Source organism: Euprymna scolopes, chromosome 6 (genome assembly GCF_053919585.1).
Source record: "Euprymna scolopes isolate OS-2025 chromosome 6, ASM5391958v1, whole genome shotgun sequence".
NCBI classification, from domain to species: Eukaryota; Metazoa; Mollusca; class Cephalopoda; order Sepiida; family Sepiolidae; genus Euprymna; species Euprymna scolopes.
Window position 1 is genome coordinate 69156407 of NC_136487.1, and position 7500 is coordinate 69163906.

The window sequence follows — 7500 nt, forward strand, 5'->3', positions numbered from 1 at the left end:
TAAATGTCTTGTTCTGTGTTATTAGTCTCGTTTAAGTTTCCTTGTTCAATTGTTCTTTGTTCAATATAGCTTTTAGTGCAATAAAATGTATAAAATTAGTTTGCCCCATTTTTTATGCTCCCGAGTATATGACGTATACATATGAACTTATATAATTCATTCATATTATTTTATATCTATCTTTATATATATATATATATATATATATATATATATATATATATATATATATGACATTGTCTGTATGTGTGACGAAAGGTCCCTTCAAAGGTACTCTGCGAATTTTCGGCCTGCAGACATGAAACATAGTATATAGGGGATTTGGACCTGTAAAATAATTACGGTTTGTTTTATAGACGTACAAAAAACAGTAGCTAAGGAGAAAAGATTAAACTCAATATTGGAACTTGGGAAGCGTAAGTCAATTATACGTGCTATTCCTACACATGCACACATATACATTTATATATTTAACAACGTTTTTAGACGCTTTTTCATATACGTCTGGATGTAGATCAGATGGTAACGAATAATGCTGGCGAGTTGCGTGTTTTTATTTCGATTCTAGCTGATGACATATGCGTCATACTTTTTCATATAATCGTTAATAACTATTAACTCAATAATAAACATGACATTCGCATGAATTAAATGTTAAATATTATATTTAAACGCATTGTGCGACTGCATAACATCACTGTCATATAATAAGTAAATTATAATTATCACTAGAGAATAGGCTCTCGAAGAAGAAAACGAAATCTATATATAAATTAAAATAACATATTTAAGCGTATTTTAAGACCTGACTACAACGGACGGCTTGCTATAAAGATATAGCATTATGAGATGGTGTAATATATTATAAATAGATTTTTGTATGCACTTCAACAATGGTACATGTGTAGAATCAATGGCAAGATGTGAGAATTAAATAGAGAAGATTCGGTGCAGCTGATGATATTTTTTTTCGGAGGTAGTTTCAGATATAACATAAAGTCACTTTTTTTTACATATGCAACACCCCTTATCAATACCAAGAGGTCACTCGACGATAAGGGTTAAAGAGTGTACAGCAGTTAGTTCTATGATGCATCCATATAATATACATACCTTCACACATATATAAATATATTATAGGTCTAGAAGAGAAAAGTTTATTTTAATGTATTAATACTTTAAAGGAACGGTAACCATAGTACTATGGATGTATAATGAGGTCAATAGGTATATTTATTCTAGAGTTATGTGAATATTTAGGATAAAGATTAATAATTGTAAATTACGAATCACTTTCAAAAGGAGAAACAAACAAAATCATAGATTTCTATTTTGAAAGTGATTCATAATCTACAATGATTAATATTTATTCCCAATACACACACACACACACACACACACACATATATATATATATATATATATATGTATATATATATATATATATATATATATATATATATATATATATGGATATCTACAGACAGCTGCTTTTCAATTTTTCTTATCCGATCTTATGGTTGTTATCATGTCAAAGAAAATGTTTAAATTCGGATTCCCGACTGCCGGGTGTGCCTCATTATTTTATTATTCCTTACGCTAGGTGGAAACTTTTATTCCCTGGCTAGATTCCTCGATACACATGTTAGCAAGAGCAGAGATTATATGTTTAGCCACACTGTATTGTCTTAGTCTTTTGATTATCAGAAACATGTAGTATCTGTTATAATACACTTCATATTTTTGTCCTCGCTTAGTGAAGGAGAAATAAAGTAATTATTAATTTTTGTACCAACCCAGAGTGCCTTTTTCAGAGGAAGCTAGATTTTTTTAATTAATTAATAGACGACCTTGTGGGAAGGCATGTGAATAGAGACTCACTGGTGTCAGTCGGTATTTGGCGGGAAAAAGAGCACTCCAACACAAAGCGTCATCTATATCTCCCTCCGTCATTGACTCCCCCGTCTCTCTCGCCCTCTCTTTCTCTACCTGACTGTCTGTCTGTCTCTGTCTCTGTCTCCCTGTCTATCTCTCTCCCTCAATCACACACACACACACACACACACACACACACACACACACACACACAATTTTCTTTTTTTTTCTTCTCGTTTTAAATTATATTTTGTCTTAATCCGGAAGTTGTCTAATAGGCGTGCCAAAGCAGGAAATTTACTATTTCGTCCATTTTGTTTCTTTTTAGGCAATTTTTTATGGTTTCGGCTGTTATTATTTTTTTCTCGTTGTGTCTGCGTTTTTTGTTTCCTAAGTGAAATGAGGCTCGCACGTTCAACATATTTTACACAAATTAGATTAATATCAAAAAGAGGAATCCACTGACTTATCCAAAATGACTTGTCTGACAGATGAATTAACCCACAAAATAAATTCATTCACCCGAAGATATATGGATTAACTTTCAGAGGATTCTATTTGTCGCCTCGCACCTACCCAAACCCGTGTCTCTTTTTTATGCCAACAACGCTTACAATAAAACGCTTAGATAAATAGATATAAACAGAATCAGATAGACAGATAGATCGCAAAGAACACTAGATAAAATAAAACTTATATTTAATAAATAAATATATAGAGTAAGAAACGGTGAACGGAATTATATATATATATATATATATATATATATATCCATATGCATATATATACACATATATATACATATATATACAAATATATATATATATGACATATTTCATTAAATAAGATAGACGTTTTTTTTATCTATTAATTCTATTTTCGATCTTTTTCAACTTTCGAATAACAGACTTCACTTCTGGCGGTAACTGGCTGATGTAATCACCATATTTATCATACGTCCGAGTACTTTTCAATCCTATTTTTTTCTTTTCATTGATTAATTATTTTATCCCTTTTTTCCAATGATTAAAACTAATGGAAAAAGAAGGAAAAAATAATTAACCCATGAAAAAAAGAAAAACTATAACTTTATAAATTGTTCAAAATCAGTTAGATTAATTTATGGAAAGTACTCGGACTTATGATAAATATGGTGATTACATTAGCCAGTTTTCGCCAGAAGTGCAGTCTGTTATTCTGAAGTTGGAAAGGATCGAAAATAGAATTAATAGACAAAAAACGTCTTATGGAAATGAAAAATTTACAATTTAATAAAAAACGTTTACAAGTGTTTTGATATAGATGTACATAAGATTACTTTGATAAGTATGTTTTAACTTAAGTAGGGATGGTATAATAAAATTGTGGGATGTTCGTTCGCACCTGGCCTCCATAGAATGGAAATATGTCACAAAGTTTAACAAGGTTTTTTTAATATAGATTCACAGAATATTGTGATAAGTGTTTCGGTGTGAACAGTATGGTATAATAAATTATGGGGTTTATCTATTTTATTTTTACTTTCATCATATTTTGCGTTGGTTTTGATACTCCCAAATTCGAAGCTATCTCTTTACAACTCTTCCTTTTCATAACCTATCATACTTTCATAAATCAGAGTCCATTTTCTGTGGGCTGTTTTTGAACCCAGTCAACGACGGGTACTTCTGCTAGTATATATATATACATATATATATATATATATATATTTATATATATGTCTATATATGCATATATTATTATTATTATTATTATTATTATCATTATTATTATTATTATTATAATAATAATAATAATAATAATAATAATTATAATAATAATAATAATAATAATAATAATAATAATAATACTCATCTGAGGTGTGGCCATTAGTGATCGCATTGTAGTTTGTCCCCTTTAGTGGTAAAGAGGTTTCGATGACTGAGTATGGCTTTTTTATCCTTACGACTGTACTATGTACCCTCTTGTCTGTACTTGGTCCCAGCTCATGATGCTCTGTAATTCTGTCAGCTTCCATGTCAAACTGACTCTTGAACTCTTTTGACAGACGTGGAAGTCCTGGTGTGACCAGGAAAAATCTATGTCTGGCATTGGCATTGTTAGTGATGCCTATGATGCCAGCGCCAGTATTCATCAGCTTGTTCAAGTATTCACATGCATTTCCGTCCCAACAGACACAAAGGGAATGATACTTTTCGTGACTGATATATTGCCCACTCGTAGTTCCTCCCATGTCTGCCGATGATTGTTCTGCAAGTCATGCAGATCTGCGATGTATCTTGTTCTGAGTCCGTTATACTTGATGCGGTCCATGGCAAAGAACAGCTTGTTCACTGCTTCTCCAGCTTACAGATGGAGTCCAGGTCAGCATTCCGAATTGCTGCTTCAAAGAACAGAATTACTTTCACCTAATCTAGGCATTTCATCATGGCCTTGAACATCGCATTCTGGGATTTTTATTCCTTCTGTTATAGAATGATGCGATGATCTTAGCAGTGGTCAAGGTTTTCAGGAGGTTCTGTTTGGTTGCTTCACAGATTCAGCCTTCGTTTCTAAACATTCAGAACAGTCAGCTTCTACGTTTTTGTTGTTATCAGGCAATCATCTTTCAGTTGTGCGTTGCCCTTAATGAACTCCTCCAGAGCCATTTCATAGAGTGCTTTGTATGAGTGGATATAGGCATAGATAGCTCGCTTGTAGTGTGTGCATTTCAGGATTTGCCTTGTTGTGGCAGGACCATACACACCTGCTCCTACCCACATCTTTGCCTGAGTTATTCATGGAGCCACCAAGTGCTCTGAAGGCCGCCCTGATGACATGCACATCGCCCAGCCTAAGAACAAGCATTTTTCAAGTAAGGTCTGGCATCTAGGAGCTACACCGCCTTCTCATATAGAGTCATATCAAAGATAATGACCGTGAGCTGATGTTCTCACGCTGCCAACTTCCTCAGCTGATTTGCTTGTATGATCAGAGTCAGCAGAGTTTACCATTTGTGTGCCACCTCTCTTGATCTCTGTCAAAGAGAGGCTTTCAGACAGCAGTGAGTTGTATCCTGCCCAGCCTGGAATCTTGCTGGAAGTTCCTCGGGTTCATTCTGGATCAAACAAATGCAACAACCCATCCAAGCCGTCAGCTGGTAGGATCTTGATATCCCCTGGCTGATGGCAAACTGTTCTGGCCTCTTGGTAGGCTGTGGTTTTGGTTTGTCACAGTGAAGCATGTCTACATAATAGGATGTGACTGATAGACTCTTTGCATCACCTATGATAAGAGGTTCTGCTACAGGTTCTTTAGAAGTATCAACTTTCTGGTACACTGCAATGATTGTTCCGTAAGCGGTTCCTTTCCAATCAGGAGTGTCATCTGAAAAGTATGTGTTATCTACTACGAAAATCATAAAGGTCTGCTTCTTCGGGAATGGTAGAACATAGAGGTCTTGTTATGATCTAGTGTTTTCTACAGCAGCATTTGTCAGTGATGTTTCCACGGGAAGGGCACATCTATGTGAAACAGTGTAGCTATGAGCATTGAGAAGATCCATTAGCTTCCTCTTGCGTAGGTCATGGTATGTTACGTGCTCGAAAAGTCACTTCAAATAAAATCCTTACAATGGGAACTACTTGGTATGTAGATCTACTCTCAAGTAGGGTGCACTTTTTGATTCAATCCTAGTAACATTTTGATGTATGTGTGTCTTTGTAATAATTTCTGCAATAAATATCAGCCACAGTTTGGTTATTTTGGATACACGTATGGAGGCTTGGAGTAGTAATACAAAAACTACAATTCTTAAAGAATCAGAGGTAAATTTACAATTTGAATTAGTGATATAAAAGTAAGATTTTGTTAGGAACAACTAGAATATAAATTTATAAATGATATATATTTTTATTACAAACTATATCAATAAAACAACCACCTCAGGTAATTTTGCATCTAAGGGTTAATGTTTAAAATGTTGTCGCTTTATAACTATCACCATTGGCTTCCTTGACACTAAAATACATGTTTAGCAGTTGAAATCGGCGTTCCATCTTATTCAGAGGCGGAGATATTACAAAACGTACATTCTACGGCCGCCATTTTCTAAATTCCAATATGGCCGCGATATGCACATCTGGGCAAATGCAAAAGTTGATTTTCTGATTCTTCAGACAATAACCTTTCCAAAAATGTATAGTTTTGCAAAAACTTCCTGCAAAAGTTAAAATAAAGACATAAGGAACCTGACTATATGTACTTAAAATGAAAATAATATTAACACATGATTTAAAGTGCTTAATTAAAAGTTGCAACAAAGCCGACCGGAAATTCGTCAACGAATATTTGAGTAGAGGATTTTTTTTTATTGGAATCCTTTGAGATGAGTAATTTGTATATTTATTTATTTTGGGGACGGGAGGATTTTCGTTTTATATTTTCTTATCAAATCAGACTTAGTGTTAGTTATCAAGTGTATGTTAGTTTTTCCTTTATTTATTGCTTTCTTTTGTTGAACAAACTTTAAGCTGGACTTCACGTCGGTAATCTTCCTCTTTAATAAGTGCATGCGTTTATTCAAAAGCTACGCATAATCTATCGTACTCAACTTTCCGATGAATTGATGCTTTGGTATTGTCACAAATAACACATCGCTGTATTTTAAAATTAAAACATGGTTTTCGAAATGCATCCATTTGTTGACTATTATTCTCCATAAAGAGGAGAGGTGACGGTGGTCTTGTGGGTAAGGACATGGACTGACCATATGGGTGTTTCAAGTTCAAATCCATTTTGTTCCACAAAAGTTATTTACACTTATGACGTTGGCAATCATCTCTGTCTCTCATGTGTGTGTACCCGATATCTTTCTAAAAAGAATTCTGACTCGAAAAATATGGGGAAACAAATGCCAACATTAGAATCCTCGCATCCGTATGATATGGTGCTCATCAAAGAAACTCTTTATGTTATATAGAGAGGGATAAAACGTGTAATATGTAATATAGAGTGGATGAGATATTAAAACAGTTATATGTTATATTAAGAGGTGGGACATATTGTTCTTATAACGGGATCCGATAAAAACGTATAAATTGTATGTATGTTTGTTTAGTCGGGAGATATAATATCAATGTATATACTGAGTCATGTTGTATCAGAGGGTTATCACACGGGTATATATTACAGTTCATATTTACGTAATTTATCATATTTATAAGAAAAATAATATATGCTTCATACCTTCTTTCTTCAACAGTTCTTCTATCTTCCTGCTGAGCTCCGTGATGAAACATCCAATTTAGACATCTGTTCTTCCTTCTTTTGTGAAACCACAGAACAACACTTAATATTTTTTTAAATATCAATTCATTGCAGTTGTCTCAAATGGTCTTTACAGAGCCTGCATTTTTTTTGTCTACATGTTGGTTCTACCCAGCTTCGGTTCCTGGCCGTCTGTTCACTCCCGTGACCAAGCTCCAATTCTCCCGCTTGTTCACTTCGTGCTGAAAAAATAATAATTAAAGGTAAATTTCAACCCTGCGCTTCAAGTCATATATATATATATATATATATATATATATATATATATATATTAGTTTAGATGAGATAAGCCATCGGTACCGTCGGTTTCAAACCAGG